This window comes from Artibeus jamaicensis, unplaced genomic scaffold (assembly GCF_021234435.1).
Source record: "Artibeus jamaicensis isolate MK-2021 breed Jamaican fruit bat unplaced genomic scaffold, CSHL_Jam_final scaffold_612, whole genome shotgun sequence".
Classification (NCBI taxonomy): domain Eukaryota; kingdom Metazoa; phylum Chordata; class Mammalia; order Chiroptera; family Phyllostomidae; genus Artibeus; species Artibeus jamaicensis.
Window position 1 is genome coordinate 10,016,697 of NW_026522049.1, and position 21,764 is coordinate 10,038,460.

Below are 21,764 nucleotides of genomic sequence, written 5' to 3' on the forward strand. Positions count from 1 at the left end.
TAACAAACCTTTTTGTGTGTTTTAGTCCAAAAGGTGAAAAATCAGAGTCTTTCTGTAACCTCAGTTCTGCCATTGTGTGCAGTCTGAGGACAGGTATCCCGAAGAGAAGTTGCTCAAAAAATGCACCTTAAAAAAAAAAAAGATTTTATCGACTCATTTTTAGAGAGAGGAAGGGAGGGAGAAAGGGAGGGAGAGAAACATCAATGTGTGGTTGCCTCTCACACGCCCCCTACTGGGGACCTGGCCTGCAACCCAGGCATGTGCCCTGACTGGGAATTGAACCTGCAACCCTTCGGTTCACAGGCCCGCACTCACTCTACTGAGCTACACCAGCCAGGGCTGCACCTTCTTATAGATCCAAACACAAGGACCGAAGGTCCTGGTGAAGAACTTCGATGAAGTTCTGTGCCTTATTTTTTCCTTTCCTTTTTTTCTTTCTTCTTTTTGTTTTCATACTGAGCCCAACTTATCCAAGCTGCTGGAAATTGCACGTGACCATCAAGGACAGAACCCAGCCCCTTGAAAACTTGTGCTGAATTCCCACAACGTGCCAAAGCACGACTTCTGGAAAGGCTTTTGGCACTCCCGCAGATGCGCACGCGATAAAGGCTTTATCATTTTCTGTGGCGTTCTCCTCCGTGGTGCTGAGGGACGCTGTCTCCCTTCATCTCGGCGCTGAATTATGGCTTTCAATGATCAAATGCAGTCAAGACAAGGATCGAGCCTCATAAAAATCTTGCCTGCGGCGTGTACCCAGAAACGTCCGTTGTGCCAAGGCTACGCAGGCCAAGAGAAGCCAGGGGTTGTGCAACAAACCCACGGAGGTTGAAATTTCTGACAAAAAACAGGGACCTCATTGAAAATGGAAGCCCGAAAATGAAGCCCTCATTGAACAACAACAGAAAAAAAAATGGTCATTTTGATAGTTGGCTAATGTGAACATTGAAAACCATGCTTTCTGACCTCTAGTATTTCCTTCCTCTGTTGAGGCCCAGGATAAAATAGATTTTCCATTCTCAGATTTTCTGGGCTGGTCACTTTGGCTCTAACTTAAACCGCCTTTTCAAGCGGTTGCATCAGACCAGAACGTTCCACACTTTTGCCTTTGCCTTTGCCTTGATGGAAGACAAAGATCCATTCTCTCGCTCAGGGAACATTTCTTGGAAGCCTACTATGTGTCAGGTCCTCAGTGGGACTCTGGCGAAGGCACTAGTGAGTAAGGCGCCACGCCCGCTGGCCATTCCATGTATTAAAGAAGAGCATCTGGGAAGAGAGGGTGGGAGCCAGGGGCGTGGAGAAGAGTTGCCAGGGTGGGTGGAGACCCCCAGGAAGCACCAGCAGGAGCTCTTGAGGTCAGGGCTCAAATGAACGAGTGCAATGGCTCTTAGAGAAGCAATTGGAGCCCTGGCCAGGTGGCTCCATGGATTAGAGCATCGTCCCCTATGCCAGAGGGTTGCAGGTTCCATCCCCCGATCCCGGGCTGGGACATGTTTGGGAGGCAACTGATCGATGTTTTTCTCTATCTCTAAAAAAAAAAAAAAAAAAATCAGTGGACATATCCTCAGGTGAGGATTTAAAGAGGAAGAAGGAAGTAAAAATAACTTTGGGGGAAAAAAAAAAGAAAAGCAATTGATGTCTATGTTCTGATCACTTCCTACCTGCCCTGCTGGTACAGAAGAGACCCCACCCTAAATAATATGAGGTGGTGGACACAGGACCATGGACAGATGAGCCTGGAGGCAGTTTATGAGTCACTTAACTCTCACAGCCTGGGGAGCAGATCATCCAACACCAGCCAGGGCCACAGGGCGGCTGCACCCAGGAGCTGAGCGTACCAGCCGGAGCCATGGGAGAAGGGCTTTGTGGGAACAGCGGAGTGAGATGACCCCTGGTCCCTGCAGGAGAAGGGGATGGATTTGTCTGAATAAACATGGACTGGCGGGTGTGGCTGGCTGGCCTGCCTGCTGGGGAAGTAGCTGCGTGCAGGGGTATGTGTGTCTCATGAAAATGGGGGGCTCATGGTTAAGATTCTGGGCCCTGCGAGGCTCAAGGAGGTCAAAGTGGCCCATGGAATGTCAGGCCTTCCCATGCAGTCTGTTGGGGTTTTTTGAGTGACAATTTCCCTTCCATGTCTCCTGTCTCTCGGGAGTGCAGGGTCAGCGCTGAGCACGGAGGCCATGTCTGACCCTCGCCCAGCCTGACTATGAGCAAAGATGGAGTTGGAAATGCCCAGGCATCTGTCAGACAGTGACCCCTCCCTCTTTTGGTTTGACTTAGATTCCCACCCCTTTTGCAGCTAGAAAACAGCTGACTACTAGGGCTTCTCTCCTTGGCCTTTTGGAACAGGAAGGGAGCAATTGGTACACACCCAATGGCCCTTGAATCCATGGCCTTTTCATTGTTGTCCCGCAGAGGGAAGGAGGGTGCAGCAACCATACACGCCCCAGGCCTTCCACCTGGGCCCAGCCACCCTTCCCTGCTGCTCAGTCCCACCTGGGGGACTTTGCTCTTCCCTCTACCCGTGACTGTCTTGCCCAGGTCTTCCTCTGTGCAGCTCCTTCGTCACCCAGTGTAAATGTACCTGCTTCTGAGAAGACCCCTGCATCCCTAGCTTAAAGCATCCGCTCCGTTCCTCTCTCCCTCATGACTTTACATCGTTTGCATTATAGCCCTGATCGCCACCTGACGTGTTCTTGCTGATACATTTTTTGTTGTCTGCGCACCCCAGGACTACAAGCTCCGTGAGGACACAGAGCTTCTGTGAATTCTCAGTGCTTAGAACAGGGCCTGGAACACAGTGAGGCCCAGTAGAAGTTTGTGGAGCCCATGAAGAAGCAGCCCATGTAGCTACTACCTGCGTAGTCTACCTGTAGATTATGTAGGTGCTTTAGGTGCATGACTCAACCCTCAGAAGAACCTTGCAGGTAGGACAACAGAGGTTTGGAGAAGCTGAGCAGCTTTTCCAGATGGACCCACCTGGAGGATGGTAGGTGTGTGATTTAAACAAAAGCCCACGAGACTGGTCTCGCCTTTGCAGGGATTCCTCCAAGGTTTGAGTCAAATCTTCATGTTTTAACATACACAGGTCCTCGCTAGACCCGAACTTGCAATTTGGGGATGATTCGTATAACATGATTGTCACAGAGAGGCCATTCTCTCTGTGTGAGATCTCAGGACTTAGGGACATATAGGCCCAGACTAGGTCTCAATGGACGTCCCACAGACAGAGCCTGGTGACGCCTGGGAAGCATTTTGAAAGACATTATTGAGGGGGGAACGGGACAATTCCAGTCTTTAGAAAAGAATACCTGTGACAAAAATACATAGGCAAAGAGGACAGGAGAGAGAGAGACCATGACCTCATAGGTAAGGGGGAGGTCTGGGTAGGGTATGGTGGGGTATGTGAAATGCAGCTTGTTGGGATGGGACACAAAAAATGAAAAGAAAATACACTGCACTTTTGAAGTGAGTATAATCGACATGTGAATGCATTGTGGGCCGTGGAGAGAATGGCAAAGTCTGAATAAACTCTGTGCGGGAGGAAAAAAAATACAACCCAACAAAATGACAACACACGAGGGAAACTGAAAGACTCATCTGAAGTGCCATTATATAAAACACCCAGCTGTCAGAGTTTCAGTTCCTGACGTTTTCAAAGTTTATTTAATCTTTGTGGAGACTTTGACATGTGAGAACATAAAATGAGCAAAGGGAAGGTGTTTCCTCCTTTGAGAGCCTGAATTCATCATGTTCATTATCAGGCATTCAAGAATAAAAGCCTGTGTGATATTCAAATAAGAAAAGTGCGAACAACATTTTTAATGCTTGGGGGGAAAAAGGGTAATGGGCAGCGTTAGAAGTTATACATATGTACCCTGTTCTAATGTCTAGGAATAGCCACACGGGAGGCATGGACCCTATTGCTATGTGTTGTAACTAGAAAAAATTTTCTATATTTTTTTGCCCTCAATTCAGAACATTGGCCACCTTGAAACATTCGTACATATAAACATTTTACCAATGGTTTTCATGTTGTTGCTCTCAGTTGGATGTTGAACATACTCTGTATTGTAAATGTGTTTTATACCAGTTACATTAACTCCCTATGAGGGTTAGTATTGGGGAGTTGAGTAAATGATAGAATACTAAAGTATTTCGACATTAAATGCATTTTCTTTTATGTCTTCACATACTGTTAGACTTACCAAGAGTTGCAAACATAGTACAGAAAGCTCACCCAGCTTCCTGAGTTGTTATCTTACATTAGGAGAGTAAAATGATCAAAACCAGGATGTTAACACTGATATAACACTATTAACAAAAGCACTCTGGTTTCACCAGTTTCTCACTGTCTCCTTTTTGGGCCAGGACACAATCCAGGATCCTGTTCTGCATGGAATCCTTTCTCCTCCTCGTCTCTCGTGACCTGGATGCTTCTGATGAGCACTGGTCAGCTAGTTATTTTGTTGAATGTCTCTCAAACTGGGTTTGTTGATGTTTCCCATGGTTAGGTGACACGTTTTTAGCAGGAACACCAAAGAAAGGTTGTGTCCTTCTCCTCGCATCATTTCACGGGGTACATGGCGTCCATACACCTGGTGACCGGCAATGCTGGCCTCGTTCACTCGGTCGAGCTGGTGTCTGCTGGATTTCTCTACTGTAAAGTTATTATGTGTCCCTTTGTCATTAGTAAGTACCTTGTCGGGAGCTGCTTTGAGACTATGCAGTGGTCCTGTTTCTCATTATTCCTTTACCCGTTAATTGTCGCCTCCATTGATAGCGCCTGCCTGCTACAGTTTTTAACTGTGGTGCTTTTCTAATTTTGTATTGCTCCCATTTCTTCTACATTTTTAATTGGAATCCTCCTGCGAGCATGGTTATGTGCTTTCTCTCCCATGTATTCGCTCAATGATGTGTTATCAGAATGGGATCATGGGTATTTATTTTATTCTGTGGGTTATAATCCAATACTAGCGTGATTTGCTATGTTGCTCAAATGGTCCCAGCTCCGGCCACTGGCGGCTCTTTCAGGATGACGCCTGAGTCCCTCTGACACCGCCTCACGGCTTTGTGAGCACTTCCTGCTTTGCGGCACATGGAATTGTCTAGTTTGCTTGTTCATTTCCTCCCTTAGTCCCAGAATCAGTCATTTCTCCTTGGAGCCTGGTTCCTTTCATTGGAAAATGGCATTTGGACCTGGGTGTTCATCCTGGAGCTGGAAATGGAAAAAAAAAATGCGCAAAGAGTACATTAGTGATTTTAACTCTAAAGAACTCACACTGTATGGTACAAAGTGGATTATGTTTTCATCTTCAGGTTTCATTTAAAATGTGGACTTCTGATTTTTATGAAATATCTAGAAGTCATTAGGTCCTATGTCAGATTTACAGGTAAGTGACCGTCCGAGCAGATGTGGTTTTCCTGTGTGACGTTTCTCAACAAGACACGAGCCCTTACACAGAGTTAACTTTGCGAATTCGCTAACCGAGGGTAACACATTCAAACCTTCAATTTGTATTAATTGTTTATACTCATACAAGATTGAGACATGATGAAAAATATTTATTGAGACACCGTGCCCGGTTCACATCATATTTAATACACATCAACTGTGTTCAAGTACTGGGGGCCCAGACTGAACAGGCCCGGCAAGGTCTGATTCCTACGTTTGAACAGCTCACAGAATTCAAGTGCCCCTGAGCCTCTTCTTTACCCCGATTGCTTTTGGCTCTAGTGTTCCCTGGTTTGGGTAAACTTATTTTTTCCCTTTCTGAATCCATTTTCTTTTTTACTGTTCACTCCCCCATCATCGTTCTTCTACTCCTCATTTCATCCCCCCCCCCCTTTACCAGCCTAGATTCCTCAGTTTTAAAATTCTACAGAAACGTCTCCTTCAAGAAGCCCTCCCTGGATGGTCCCAGCTCATCTAGTTGTACGCTTCTCCCGCCACACGGGGCTGAGGCTGTGTGGTCCCACAGGCATCTCAAAGTCAACGTGAGCAGACATAACCCATCCCATTGCCATTGTCTGGCGGGTCGGCCTCGTCTTCCTCCAGTGTCCTTCCGGCAAATGACGCTGCTAGTGTCCACCCTGGAGTCCAAACCAGAAGCCCGGGGGGCACCTGAGACTCCTCTGCTGTCCCTAACCCCAGGCTTAATGGTCAGGCGACTGTTTCCATTCAGGTCCTCTTTCTTCCTTCTCTCAATTACCATCTGTCTTCAGTGAGTCCCAAGAAAAGAAGACCCTAAGACAAGGATTTTTGTGCAGGTATTTTATTTGAGAGGTAGTCCCAGGAAGTGCTGTGAGGAGGTAGGGAAGGGAGGAGACAATAAACAGTGTGCAAGTGAATGCATCACTCCTGAGGGGCACTGGGGCGGGGAGCTGATCCACTTGGACCTCCCCCCTTCCTGAGAGATTTTTAGGGACCGTGCCTCAGAATTGTCTTCCTGAGGCATGCGGAAGCTGGGGTATTGATCTGCTGACTTGAGCCCTCTTGTGGGGTCAGCGCACATCCCAAATGGAGACACACAGGAAGCCATCAGCAAGTGTGGGGACTGCCTGGGGAGACCTTCAGGGAGGGGGTTTCTGACCGCGGTGACTGCATCTTGACTGTCTTCCTCACTGGTTGTCCTCCTCCAGTCTTGCCCCACCCCCAACTTCTTCCCTAAGCCATCCTCCTAGAATGCCTAATAGATCAAGTTATTCACCTGCTTTAAACCTTCAGCGGCTTCCCATTGCCTTCAGAAAAATCCAAATGTCCTGGCTTGAGTCAAGGCTTTGCACCATCTCACTCCCGACCACTCTTCCAGCCTCACCCCCCGCCCCTTGCACTTGGTCCAGGCTCGGGGGACACTACACTGGCTGTGGGTTCTCTCTTGAGCCTCCCTCAAGGAGTCCTTGCCCCTAGCACTTGCTCATAAATATTCAACAGATAATTATTTGATTATCTACACACCAGGCACTGTGCTGGATATTGCAGGCCAATTAAGGGCACGACCACAGTTCTTGTCTTCAAGGAGCTTACTCTGTAAAGGGGAGGAGGTAGGCATACATAAGGGAATACTCACCTTCCCACTAAGGCCCTGTAGTAGAGAAGGGCTCTTGGAGAAAATTAGGCCCAAGTGGAGACTCGATGGATAGAAGGAGTTTACCTTGCAGAGAGGAAGTAACTTGGCGTATGCAGAGAAACTTCACTGATTTCTGAACGGGGATGGTGAGGTGTCCGGCAGGAAGAGGTGAAAGCGAGGCTGGCCAGCTGGTTTGGATTCCCTGCCTCCTAGGGTGCTCCAGCTTTATTCTGCAGGTCAAGATATAATATAAGGGCCCCCTTTTTCATCCTCAGGCTTCCTAGAATTTAGGGGTGTCAAACTCACTCATGTTCACAGTGTTGGGGGGGACTATATTAGCCTCACGACTGCCTTCAAAGGGCCAAATGTAATTTTAGGGCTGTATAAACGTAACTACTCCTTAACTGTTAAGCGCTGCCGCCGGGTAGAAACATGGTGCCAGGCCAGACAAAACAAGGTGGAGAGGGCTGGATTTGGCCCGCGGGCCTTGTGTTTGCCACCTGTGTTCTAGATCCTGTGGATTGCCTTCTAAGCAGCCCTCCCTAAATTCTCTTCTTTCCTTTGATTTATCATCTGTGCTCTTCTAGTGCCCTAAGAAACCCCTCTTTTGGTGGGCATTAGGGTGGCTTGTGTTTTAAAGTGTAGCTGCCCCCAAAGGTGCCAGTCACTTTGAAGGAAGAGCCGCTCTTCCTCACCTCGATGTCACGGTGCCCAGTACCATGTGAGTCTCTTCAGCTCAGACACACCTGAGTGCTTTCAAGAGGGCCCGAAGGAGTGGGAGGAAGGACAGGTGCTGTTCCTCAGAAGTTACTCCCAAGACAACAGCGAACACAAGTGCTCACATGCGTGGTCTGCGTCACATTGTGCGCCGGAAGTTCCTGAAGACGCTGGAGTCCAGGTACGTGTTCAAGACCTGAACAAAGGCTGTGATGATTCCCTAAAACCGGCGACTTTAATTACAAGTAAGAGTGACTGTATTTTGCTAATGGATTTTGCTGTGCTCTAAAATTCTTAAACTTACCCTTCCTCCCTTCCTTCCTTCCTACCACTCCCTGCAATTCTTTGACAACCGCTTTGATGTCCAGGGGGTGTTGGGGAGAGAGAGATGCTTCCTTAGGTGAAGCAAACACTGTTCATTTCTGCTTTGGCCGGACTGACAGCCAAGTTCTCTGTCTGGCTCTCTGGAGGGACTAATAGCATCTGAATGGGTAGGAGGTGGTCAGCGTGAGCTGAGTCTTCTGTGCCTGGAGCGAGTTAGCTTTTGCAAGGGTGGGAGATGGGGTGGAACCAAGAGAGTGAAAACATCTTCTGGAACAGCCTGTTCTCCTTCCAGGGAGAAGGACAGGTGGGAATGAAGGAGCCATTGCTCCTTCATTGTCCCCTGACCTCAGACTATCGTCTTTGAAGGAAAACTGTCTTTTATATTCCTGGAGCAGAGAAGTTAAATCCAGCTGGGTTTGCAGCTCCAGGCAGGTTAAAAAGCATGTATTTCCACATGACCTGCCTAGTTACACCAAATTTTATCCTGTTTTAATCCCCCCACCCCCTACTGCTGTCCCTGTAGCTAGCTCCTCTGACCACAGACATTGTGGGGGCTCTCAGCGGCACTCCAGGTTTGTTTTCCAGTGTCTGGAGTTTATGAGCCACTTTTGAGTTGGGTTTTCCCCCGGTCCATTGCCTGCTCCTTGCGGGAGGAAGCCTGTGAGCCTCCAGCTTCCTTTGTAACTTCCCAGTTCCTCTGCCCACAGCCTCTTGGAGTCTGCTCACCCACCCCAGACACGTTGTTTTAAAGTGCAGTGGGACTGAATTTCTTTTCTTAATAGGAAAATAAGCATTTGGCTGTGCATCCGTTGCATAAGATGTGCAGATGCAGGCAGTGTGAGAAAGGCTGCGCAGCTGAGCACTGTTCAGGACGAAAGGGCCAACAGTGGCTCCTCTCCGAACGACCTTCCTCCACAAAAGCAATGACCCCACCAAGTGGAACAGCTGTCCCCAGCACGTCTCCTTGCACCTCTCTCAGAAAAGGCAGTATGCAGTGGTTGGTAGTTCAAGTTCTCAGTGTCCCCCGCCCCCCTCCTAAGCTCGGTGACCTCAGAAGGTCACTTGAGTGCTCTGCTTCCCTTTCCTCTTCTGTAAAATGGGAATAGAAACTGAATGCAGTCCATGGCGATGTTTTAAGAAATAATGAGCCATGTTTGGCACTTAGTATACCGCTAAGGCACACTGGCTATGCCTATTAGTGATTAACTGTTACTAATACAAAAGATTAAGAGGTGTGTTTCTTTCACGACTTGGTGAGTGTGGCCAACGAGTCCCAAAGCGGTCCCTGGCCTTCCAGGAGCCTTCAAGCCCCACTCACCGGGCCGGGTCCCAGCCACCTAACCAGGGGCCCGGGTACTATTGCGATTACTCAACGAGGTTGAACTGGCGACCGCCAAGGCGCGAGCACAGGTGCGGCCATGACCACAAAGAGGGCGTGGGCTCGGGTGCGGCGAGCCGAGGTCGGGGTGGCGGGGGGAGCGTGTGCGGAGAGCGGGGTGGGGATGGGGGTTGGCCCTGACCCCGGTCCCATGGGCCCCGCAGGGGACGCCCAGGGTGTTCCGAAGGACGCTAGGGTGCACCAAGCTCCGGGACGGCGCAGAACTCTCGCACCCAAGCCGCGGCCCCGCCCCCCGGCGCCCCGGGTTGGCTGCCGCCCGCGGGCAGGCGCGGCCATTTGCCACGCACGGCGTCACTGGAGCCGCTCCGCCCGGCCCCGGCGGGCTGGTCAGGGGGGCGGGGTGGCCGAGGTCTTGGACGCCACCGGGACGCCACCGGGCCGCCCCGCCCTGGGAGACGCCCAGCCCTCATCAAGTGACCAATATCCCTCCCTGGCGAACACGCCTTCAGAGGAAAGCAAGGTCCATCCCGCAGCCCGGCGCCAAACCGCCGTCATCTCCCTTCCTGTACTGGCTGATCTGTCTCCTCACCCACCCGGAAAAACATAGTCCGCCCCTCTTGTCCTTGTGGAGTAACTCTGGCTCCCAATCAGTGTAACTGTGTTAGCCCACACCTTTGTCTTTCCCATTACAAGACTCTAAGGTCCACCCAGAGGGTAAAGCAGCTCCAAAAAGAAACCTCCTGCGATAAGTGCGAGAGGGATTCGGGAGAAAAGAACGAGAAGGCGAGGCTGGCGGAGGAACACTGAGGCCATCTCTCCTAGTGCGCATGCGCGCGCGCAGGAACGAGTTCCGGTCTGGCCCGGGCCTGTCTCCTAAAAATAGCCCCGGTGTGGGGATCCGTGCGCGGATGTCCCGGCGAGTCCCGGGCTGAAGGAGGCGTCTCCGGGCGACGCAGAGCGCTGGTGGCGGGTCCTGGCTGTAGCGTGTATGCGCCCGCCAGCTGCTCCGGAGACACGGTGAGGGTCGCAAACGGTGGGGCTGGGTCCTCGGGGCCGGTGGTGTCAGGTCGGCGTTTCGACCGGGGGCCAGGCTAGGGCTGAGGGGCGCTGGGGCGGGATGCGGTGTGACCGAGGAGTGGAGCCCGCTGGCCCCAGGGACGCCAGGACAGGGCGGCGTCCGGCTGGCAGGAGGCCGGGTCGCAGGCTCGGGGCGCTGGGGCGGGCGGAGTGCCGGGTAGGCGACCAGAGGTGGTGGAGAGGGGTCGGTACCGAGGGGCGAGGCGCCTGGGGAGGTGGGGGCGGGGTGCCCCGAGGGCTGGCCCGGGGACCGAGGGGGTGTCGCGGAGGGACTGGGCAGCGCGGACTCCGCTGGCTGAACCTCCCCGCGCACGCACGGCGTTTGGGGCTGGGGGGCGAGGGGAGACGTCACCTTCTTGAAAGTTGAAGGAGTTCCCTGGAGGCTCGGAGCCTCTCGGGGCGGAACGCCCAAGCGCCCTTTCCTTCCTTCCTCGTTGGCTCCGAGGCCGGGGTCTCCCCGAGGGGGTGGACCCCCCAGTGTGGTGGGACTTGAAGTAGTTCCCCCACTGCTGCTTTGGGCGGAGGTTGGTCTAGCGGGGCGGAACCTTTAGGTCCGCACGCTCGGTGAGTGTAGATGTCAGTGGCGGGGTCGGTGTTGGGGGGTTGCGCAGGCGGCCCGGGCCGGGGGCACCTATGGGCGCCGACAGCGGACCCTGCAGGGAAGCCTCGCGGGGAAGGAGGGCGCCGCGTGCCGCCCGGGACGGCCAAGTATCGGCAGACAGACCCCGGCTCGCGGGGAAGGGTTGTCGTGACAGAAACTTTGCCTTGGAGTTCGATTATCAGCTGCCGTGGAGCCGTGAGAATTCCATCATGGGTCGGTGACAGAGTGCGGACTACTTCGGGGAAGGGGAGCGTTTCTGAGTCGGGGAGACCGCTCTCCCCGTGGAAGTGCGGTGGCTGAGACGGGAAGCGAGCCCGCCTCCTCGGGCCGGCAGGGGGCTGTGTGTAGAGCAGGGGGGACCTGCGTTTGCTTTTTCCGAGGGGCTGGGATTCCGGGAAAGGCGTTCTCGGACCGGCCTGCTGCGAGGCGTGAACGACAGACGGTGCGTGTGTGCTTTCAAACCAATCTTGTCTGATTTTTCTTTCTTTTTTTAAAAACGCGGTGTGTTTTCTTTGTGTCTTGTATCACGTATTACTCCACGAAGAGAAGGTTTTCTGAAGCTGTAATTAGGTGTACATTACAGGCACACGAGTACTTTCCCTTTAAGAATCCAGCTGTGTTGTTTTGGCAATGCCAGTACTCCGGTTGTCAGTTTTAAAATCGGTTACCTTGGCAGTACTTGAACAGTCACTCTCTGGAAGAGGTAAACAAAATAGCTTTAATTTTTTTTTTTTTTTGGAAAGGAGAAAATAACTATTGTGCTGTTGTAGCTTTTGTATGCCTATTTTGTGGTTTGGGTGTATTTTTGTGGGTATATTTTTGGAGGGCTTGGTCCACTCATTTAACTGTATGGTGACTGTTGTTGTAGGAAGAAGTAAAAGATGTTTTCACTAAAGTGGATGCCACTTTTATTTAGACTTTAGTACATGAAGTGATCACAGGTGATGTGTCATAAAATACTAAGACTAGTGTGTTCTATATGGCGATGCCCTTGGTGATTCTGGAGTCACTTTTGAGTTCTAAGTGAGCATATTGTAAAAAGTTGGGATAATGGTGTTAAAATGATGAAAGTATTCTGAAGAGCTAAAGCTGGGATTTAAATACTTTGTAGACTCGGTTTTGAGATTAACAGTTTGCAAGATTGTTTTCAATAGAAACTTAATTGTTGAAGTAGTCAATGTCTTGAATAGCGCCCACCTGAAACAAATTTGCAGCTCTCATGTAATTCACACGTGTTTAAAGCTAGGGTTTTTTTCCACATTGGAACAAATGTGATGAAATTATATTGAACTCAAATTACTTTCCAGGGAAAGTTAAAAAAAATTAAATTGTTAAGGGATATGAGTTGGGGGGTGTTCGGTGGAAAGCAAATAGCTCATTGGGGCTCAGAAATAATCAGTGTCACCGGGTTAAATTTCGGTTGGAGAATAATCTCTTTCCATATTCTTAGAGTTTTTGTTTCCTTAATAGGCATGTGTGACAAAGGTTGTTTTTGGTAAATGCAGTAGGAAATACTATTTTAAAGGAGTTGAGTGTTGTGGAGTGGTGTTTTATTTTTCAAAACAATTGCATTATAGCTTTGTATTTTCCATTTAGAATGCCATGCAGGTTAACATTAATTTTATTAATATTCAAGCAACAGCAGCATTACTTCTTTGGTTACCAAGAGAGAAATAGTGACGTGTACTCTGAGGGTGGTTAAGTAATTATGGAAATGTTTAATAGAACTTGCTTTTAGAGTTTGAACTGTTTCACTTACATGTTGAGTAGGTTTGTGTTCTGATTGACAAGGAGGCAGCTGGAAACAAGTTATTGGGAAGTAGCAGTTAGGTTTTGGAAAGCCTTGTTCCCCCTCCCTTTGCTGCTTTTCATCTGACGAGAGGACATACAGTGGTGATGGTTCTCCATTGTCCATGGGCATTTCTTCTGCCTGGTAATCAGACCATATCCCATCTGTTTTTTGCAGGATATACTCATGGTACCTATGAATGTTACAAAGTCTAGCTGAAAATTTTTTTTTAAATCAGTGATGGGGCAGTGAACATACTGCTCTGTGGGTTGAAAATGATCAGTATTGCTTTTTTTTCTAGATTAGAAAGAAAATCTGTGAACATTCTTAGTAGATGGAGAAGGGAGTGCCCTCCCAGTGTTTAAGTAATTAGAGAAGTATAAATAACAGAAAATCACATCCATCTTGCAGTTAGATAACCTCCTGCAAAGGGACACTCGAGCTCATGCTGATGTGCAAGTCCTCACGAAGGAAGACTTGCAGTTTGTCCTCAGATCTTGGTTCCGATCTCGGCTCTACTGCCGACAGAGTTACAGACATCTGTGAAATCCAAAGGAATTACACCACCTACCCTTGGAATGGCTAGAATTAAATGAAATAGCGGGTGTGAAACTGTCTAATGCACTGCCTGAGGCTTCATGTACAAAAACGCACATTGCCGGAGCTCCCTTTATTCCCACCTCCATACATCCCTTTCTTCCCAGGAGATGACACGGGCGCTTTGCCTAATGCTTGTACACGTAGTGCCTGTGGCCACAGGGCTCCATTTCATGCGTAAGTGCAGGAGGATGCACATGTGTTTGTGTGGCATACAGTACCCCAGCCTTTCAATTCACCGTCAGATTACACATAAATGTTTATTGGCTGTTCTACAGTACATTTGTGATCTGTAACCACTGTTTCATTCTATCCTCCATAACTTGCCCAGACATTAAACAAAGTTAGAGTTAAATATAAGTATGTTTTTTACTCTTTAGTGAAATGCGTCCTTTAGGAATTACCTGTGTCTTCCAGATACAGTAATTAAAGTTTAAAATTAGAAAAATATTTTTATAACATGCCCGGAATAGGTATGTTTCAAAAATAGCTTTTTAGTAGGTAATCTGCAGGATGGGGCAAAAGCAGTTTCACAGCTGTGTGTGAAACAGTTTGTTCTTCCATTATCATTAATTGTATTGTTTTCCATATGAACAACTGTAAATCTACTTTTGCCCTACCCTGTATAATTTTTTATACTTTATTCTACCGCTTTGTGGAACGAAGTGATTTTATCTGTGTGTGCTTTAACTGTGTCCTCTATAATCTATGGACCTGTGTCCAATTTATGCTAATTCAGTGTAACCCATCTGTTAACGTCTTATGCATAGCACATGATACATGTTGACACATAGTTAGTAGATACTTTATTTTAATGCAGACATTTGTTATTTACTGATTCTAATATTTACTCATGTACTGAATTTAATTGATATTTGAGCTTAATTTTTTATTTAATGTTATCTTAGTAATCACTTGATGAAATCATAGGCATGTAAGTTAAAGAATTAGCTGGTTTCTGAGGTGGAATGCCAGTGTTTGAACACTGGTGTAGGGCAGCAGGTCACTTACTTCTTTAGTGTGTTAACCAGTCATGCTGGAAGCCAGAGGAGCTGTGAGCATGGATGGAAACCAGGCTCTAGTCAGGCTTCTGATAAACATCAGCCAAGGCACCTCTTCTTACAGTTGCCTTGAATCAGCGCTACTTTTATTTTCTTATACAAAAATGTAAACTTTAATCTATGAACTAACCCGCCCCCCCCAAAAAAAAACCCCTCAACCATCAATAATAAAGTTAGGTTGTGAGACATATGTTCGTAGTGAGTGGTAAATTTATACTGCTTGAGCTGGATCCTTTTACCAGGTTATTTTTGTTCCCTGCAGCATGCTTGTGTAGGTTGGTTGATGTGGATTACTTTTGAGACGTGATTTGTGACCCTTGGGACAAAGGGGTCCTCCTCATTGAACCCAGGAAGGTAACTGTTGGCTTATTAAAAAAACAAGGTGCTCTTGCACTGACGACTACTGGATCCGCCTCTCTCACTTCTGTTCCCCTCCCTAACAATCCAGCCTGTACATACAGGGGGAAATCATGCCTCTAAAATTCAGATCTAAATGCCATTCATTTTTTAAAGAAAAGCTTTGAAAGCACAGAAAATTAGTAGAGAGATAGTCACTTAAGGGATGAGAGAGATGGGGTTTTAAAATCACACTGCCTTAGTTAGAATACCCTCTCTAGGACTCTGCTCTCTGGCAAGTTCTCAGTCTTTTTGCAGCTTCGTGTATAAAACAGCCATTATAATATCTACTTCATTGAGTTGTTGAAATGACTAAAGTGACGTGTATTAGAAAGGCTTTCACACAATGCCTGCCACCTAAAATGCAGTAATTTTTGCTCCCTGCCACTGCTGTCGCCACTCCCTCTGCCTGCCATCGCTGTTATTTCAGTCATGGTTCCCTGCATCGTAGGATTCTGTCCTGTCTTTCCAGGTTCATGTCGGCCACTACCCTTCAGTTTCTCTGACCCAGTTAGGGACAGCTGTTTGCTCTTCCCTGAAAAGGCCATGAGTGCTGATGATTACCACTTGTCTTTTTGTAGCCCAGAATTTTCCCTGAGTTTGATGTCCACTTGGGAATGGAGTTGGAATTTCAAACATAGTATTAGCCATAGGACTAAGATACAGCTCTTTATTCCTTTCCCCCCGTTTTCTTCTCCCCCTACCCCCAAATCTGGTTTGCTGGCTTGTTCTCTCTCAGTAAATGGCAGTACTCGAGTCAGAAACTTAAGCTGTCTTTCTAGATTCATTTCTTTTCTCTCAAATCCATCCACACATTCTGTTGTTCCTTCGGAATTTATCTTGAGCTAATCCACCACTCTTAGTCTTCGCTGCCACCTCTTAATTTCAAGGCATCGTTATCACTTGCATGATTTACTGTGGTAGCTCCTAACCGGACTTCTTGTTTCTTTTCTTGTTCCTTAGAAGTTCTTTTCAGCACACAGCAGCTCCAGGGCTTATTTTAGGAGCTAAATCATGTCATTTCTCTGCATAGAATCTTCCTATGACTTCCCATTCCTCTCAAAATGGAGCCTGTATTCCTCTCTTTGGCCCGAATGGCCCTAATCTTTCTCCTTCTCACCCTTCTTCTTCTCACTGTTCTTCTCCTCATTCCTTGGATGCCAGCCACAGGGACCCCTCAGTGTTCTTTAAATGCTGTATGTCTTTATTTTAGGGTCTTTTGCACTTTCTGTAACACCTGCTTAACACCTTCTTCATAAGACTGGAATGTCTAAGTCCTTTGGAACTTGGCCAAAATCTCACTTTCTCAGGCAGACCATGTTGTTGTTTAATGTTGTACTTCATTAGTTACTGTCTCACAACTCTCATTTATTTCCTTTAAGATACTCATAATGTATACATATCTTGTTTATTTAGCTATTGCTTACTTATGGTCTTTCTCCAACCTGCATGGAAGCTCCATGCAGGCAGAGGCCTTGCTTAGTAGCTGGGTCTCCAGTCACTGGCCAGCTGCTAGCACTTGGAAAACAGGAAGTACTGGACGGAGTGCCTCTGTACCCTTGTCCGTGTTGTTGCCGGGAGCGGGCGTGCTCCTTTGCTCAGGTGCCTATCGTACTGCTCATTCTTTAAGTTGTAGCTCAGGTGTCATCTGCGACACCAGTTTTAATCTCTCTGGACGAAGTTTTCCTCCCTTGCTCTTGATACACTATTTGTAGAATAAATACCATTTTAGAATACTTGGAGTATTCCAGTTGATGTCATTCTTTTCTGCTAGGCTGAGTTCCTACGTGAAAGACTGTCTTGCACTGTTTGTGTGCTCAGTGTTCTCCAGGCCGTCGTGATATATAGTGAGCCCTAAAGTTTCCCTAACTACTGGGTGGGCCAAACGGTTCATTTAGTTTTTTCTGTATGATGGCCTTAGTAGTGCTCAGTTGTCTTTTGACTTAATCGAAACAATTTCATTACATTGTATTGTGAGAGCTGTTAAAAAAACTTACCAAAATTGGTGAATTTTTGTGCAACCATTTAATATTTAAGATGGAAGAAAACAGGCAATATTTTTGGCTTGTTATGCTTTATTATTTCAAGAAAGGCGAAAATGCAGCTGAAACACAAATAAAGATGTGTTCAGTTTATGGGGAAGGTGTTGTGAGTGATTGAATGTGTCAAAAGTGGTTTGCGAAATTTCTTGGTACTACCAACACTTTGGCCAAATAATTCTTTGCTGTGGGACTGTCTTAATGCATTAGAAATTGTTTATCAGCACCCCTGGCCTCTACGTGCTAGAAACCAATAGCAGCACTTAGTCAATATACTCAAAATATCCAGAACAATAAAGTTATTGGTGAAAATGAAAAATGTGTCTCATTTTATGAAAAAAGCATACACCCTTTTTTGGCAACCTAGTAAAATAACCAATCAAAACTAGTTTTCCCAGTCTGCCTTTAAAAATTATAAAGGTACTTTCCTGGCTATAAAATACCATCCTATGAATTCGTATACATATTAGCATACTGTCATCAGCATTCTGGGTCAGGGCGGTGATCCCAGTGCTGTTGAGCACCAGTGGCATTTCCTGATGTTCCATTTCGCCTTCTAGATGGGCAGTGAGGAGCCATCTTACTGAGGGCTACACTTCAGGTTTGAAATGCCTGTCCCTGTAAAAGCAGGCATTAAACTGGGTTAAACAGTGCAGTTGGTTACTAGTTGCTCCTTCCTAGCCAGCGTCCCCTCCATGTCCTCCCTTTAGCTTACCCACCTAATTTTGTGTCACTTCACAAATTGGGGCTCTGCAATTTAACACAGTGTCCATGAAATACAACGCTAGTTCAACTGTGCTGCCAACAGAGGTTTACGGAGAGCTTTGGTGGCCGCATTAGGGACTGGACACTATTTGTAATAATGAAGATCATTCCACACTTTAAGCAGCTGGCTTACAATGGGCCTTTGGAATGTATCCCATTTGCAAGTTGGGGACTACTTTAGCAAAATATTGATTTTGATACTGCGAACCTTTTTCTTAATAGTATTAACCTGAATTTGACATGGATTATGAAGGGAAAGGAAGAGAAGAATCTGGGAGTTAAGCTCTTGTCATTTAGAAATGGCTCCGTTACCCAAAGTAGACTTTTAGTATTGGCAGAAAGGTGTTTGTTTCTAACTTTCTGTTTAGGAAAAACCTTAAGATCCATATTCCTGTCACCTCCAGTAACATTTGCATGTTTGCTTTATTACTTTTTGTATTCACAGTGGCCCCAAAGTCTGGAAACAGACACTAGTATTCATTTCCTTTACAGTTTGGTGCTCCTTGACTCCATCTTCTGGAGTGTGTCAGAGGCTTGCCAGCCGATGTGAGACGGCACAGATGCGGGTGGAGGTAGATGGACACCGCGCATTAACACACTGGGTGCCTTGATGGCAAGGCGACCGCATGTTAAATGCATAAAGTCATTGAACATCTGTCTGTCTTGTAAAGTAATAGCAGGAGTACACTCTACAGATCTCCTTTTGGGTCTTCTCCTTCCTCCTCTTTTTTTCCCCTCTTCCTCTTATATTTTCATCATTGAACCGTTTGAGAGTGGGTTGCACACAGCAGGATTCTTTACCCCTAATTGCTTCAGGCAATATCTTCGAAGAACAAAGTCCCATTCTTATATAATCATAGTGTTATTCAAGAAATTTCATGTTGATACTATCATATACAGTTACTGTTGAAATCTCAATCGTGCCATTTATCTCCTTTAGTAGAATTTTTTTCTAATCGAGCATTATCCATTGCATTATAATGGTCTTTGCATTGTAATTATCATTTCCCTTTTAATCTGAAATAGTCCTTCAACATTTTTCCGTTTCCTGATGTTAAAAGTATTGGAGAGTCCAGAACCTTTGTTTTGTAGGGTGTCCAGTAGTTTGTGTTTGTCAAACTGCTCCTTTGTTGTCAGACTTTGGGCGTTTTTGGCAGGAACACCACGCAAGTGATGACATGGCCTCCCTGAACTGCCTTAGCGGGCAGTGCTGTGTCAGTGTGACCCATTGATGGGTCTGCTTGGACCACTTAGTTCAGGTGTGCCTGCCAGTTTTCTCCTTATAAAGTTACCGTTGTCATCTTCATTATTATTGAACAATTTATGGAGAGACAATTTGAGCCTGTAAATACTCAGTCCTCTTTAAAGTGGTCATATAATAGTTTCACCTTTCATTGATGATTCTTGCCTAAGTCAATTACACAATGGTTCCAAAATCATGTTTTTGTATTATTCCTTCCACTTTTATAAATTGGCATTTTATTCCATTGTAAAGACCAACTTTCCCTTCTTGTTTGCTTATTTGATGCCAGTATAAATGCAAATACTCTTACTGCTAGTACAGTATTCATTTGGATGTTCCACGTTCACTCACATTTGGTCGGTGGGTACCCCTTCCTTCAGCTTCACTCATTGATTGCTTTCACCTCTTCCTGTCATTTTTGGAGCACTTCCTTCTTTTGGGACAAAAAGTTATTCCAGACTCATCCTCTGCCTTTCCTACAGCTGTTGTAGACACAGCCACCTCTGGGAGTTCGGTCTCTCTTATTGCGTGGGGCATTGAGAAACATAGAACTGGGCGGTAGACTGTTTGTTGATAGCAAGTTTTAGAGCCCTTGCAGCTGGCCAAGCTAAGAAATTCTGAGTGATTCCTCAGGCAGTAGATTGTAATTTCTCTTTACATTCCTGAAACTCCTCAGAAGAAAGTCTTTTCCTCTGAAAATGTTAACAATTTCAGTGACTGCTTTCACCTAATTTTTCTGTTTAATTTTGTGATGGTTGGGTATTGTTTTCCAATACGCTTCTTGGGAGTAAGAATCCTATTTGATCTTTCTTCATGTATTCAGTGAATATGTTCAACAGGGCCTTGAATATAGTTGATACCTATGTTGTTTATAACATATAATTATATAAATGATTCAGTCAGTATTATCTTTATTACTCCTATACCATAATTAAATATTCTTATGTTATAACACTTAGGTAATTTTGTGGATTCTTTAAAGTGAATTTGGTGATTCATTTGTTCTGTTTTTAGTAACTCCGCTATCCTAGAAGAAATGAAAAACTTTAATGTTTTTCCACTTCAAAATTTAAAATGCTAATTCCTGAGATTAAAGTATGTAATTAAAGAACATCAAAATGCCTAATCTTGTCATTGCTGTTTTATAGTGTTTTGTTCTTTAGCCAGTAATAACCTCTCTGGGCATCACTTTAATTAATAAAATGAGTTGATAGCTGGATCCTTCTTAACTTTAAATGCTTTATACCTAATTAACATTGAATTGTTTATGAAAGTAAAATTAAGTGCCACAAAGTATAGTGGGAAGAATAGTGTGCTCCTGAGCCAGGACTCGTTGGGTGTTAATTCTCTGCGATGTATTTCACAGTAAGGGTCGTTACCATGTGTGCTTAGTCCACTGGGCTGCGTGGCGAGCCCTCCCAGTGACCAGGCTTGGCTTTCACAGTCGTACAGGTGGGAGTGTGGTTGTGTCTATGTTTATAGTCCCCTTTGTTGTGTGCTTGATGTGGACAGTGCAGAGTTCTCCAGGAACACAAAGAAGGGGCAATTCACCCAGTTTTACTGTGACAGAAAAATTTATCCCCTGGGAAATGACACCTTCACTTTAGGTTGAAGCCAGCAGAATGAACAGGACGGCTTTGTGAAGAGAGAGGGTGGTGTTCACCAGGGCTGTGTTAAGGACAGAGATGCACTTAGAGAGCTTGAGTGGCCTGGGGAAACTCAGAGTACAAGTGTGGGTGGGTCAGTGCGGGAGAGGGCAGGGTCAGGGAAGGTGGGCTGAGGGGGGCAAACACGGGCCAAGTTGTGAAGAGCCCTTACGCTCTATAAGCTATATAAAGGAATCTGCTTCATCCTGGGGGCAAATGGGAGCATCTTAATCCTGGAAGGAGACTGATTAAAAGGATAATACTGATTGCACTGTGGAGAGTTCTTTGGAGAGGGCTAAAACTAATAGGCAGGGACAGTAGGGGATGTTACAGTTCTTGAGTGTTAAAAGGGGTGAGGTGGCCTGGAGTACTACGGTGGGATGAAGATTGAGGAAATTGGTGAATCTGAGAGACGTAGGAGGTGGAATGAGAGGACTCAGTGAGGGAGGGCATGTGGAAGGTGGAAGGAAAAGAGTCAGGGGTGCAGATGGGGTGTCTGGGCAACTGAGGGAACAAATGGGCAGTTCACTCACAAAGGAAGCACAGGAGGAGGGGCAGGCTTGCGGAGATGATGCAGTCCCTTGCGGGGGAGTGCCTGGGTGGATGAAGGGGCATGGCAGGGAGTGGGGTGTGCAGTTTACTCCCAGAAGTGGACAGGTCCTGGTCATGACAAGGCCCAGTGATTTGGCTGGCAAATGGGTATTTGGAGAGGAGTGGAGGAGAAGATACGAAGTGAGTAGGGAACTGAGGGGATTTATCTATCAGAGTGTAAGGAGAAGACTCACTATTAACTCATTCTTCGCTTGTCTTTGTGATCTGGATGCTTTTGAGAGTACCAGTCCTTACAGTTTAGAATGCCTTTAAGTTTGCTTGGGTTGGTTTGATGCTTTGTTATGATTCATGTGGGATTTTGCACTCTGGCTGTAATACCAGAAGAGTAATGGTATTATATCAGGAGGTGCATTTTATATCAGTGGATACATGATGTCAGGGTCTTGTTATCAGTGATGTTGATTTTGCTCACATGATTTAGGTGGCCTCTACTGGTTTCTTCATGGTGAAGTTGGTTTTCCTCATTGGAGATGTTTTTTTGGGGGAGAGTC

The 21,764-nt window shown here is 46.6% G+C and overlaps 1 protein-coding gene across 6 annotated transcripts in view; it reads left to right on the forward strand.

The window, feature by feature from the left end:
• Nucleotides 1-9,986: 9,986 nt before the first annotated feature.
• Nucleotides 9,987-21,764, forward strand: part of MEF2A (myocyte enhancer factor 2A) — a 103,675-nt gene continuing 91,897 nt past the window's right edge. For 2 of the 6 annotated variants that reach the window (XM_053658897.1, XM_053658899.1), the window contains exon 1: nucleotides 9,989-10,464. The gene's annotated coding sequence lies outside the window, so the exon portion shown is untranslated. Of the gene's footprint in view, nucleotides 10,465-21,764 lie in introns of all 6 variants that reach the window. The other 4 variants (XM_053658901.1, XM_037145931.2, XM_053658902.1 and 1 more) reach the window with 3 other exon arrangements.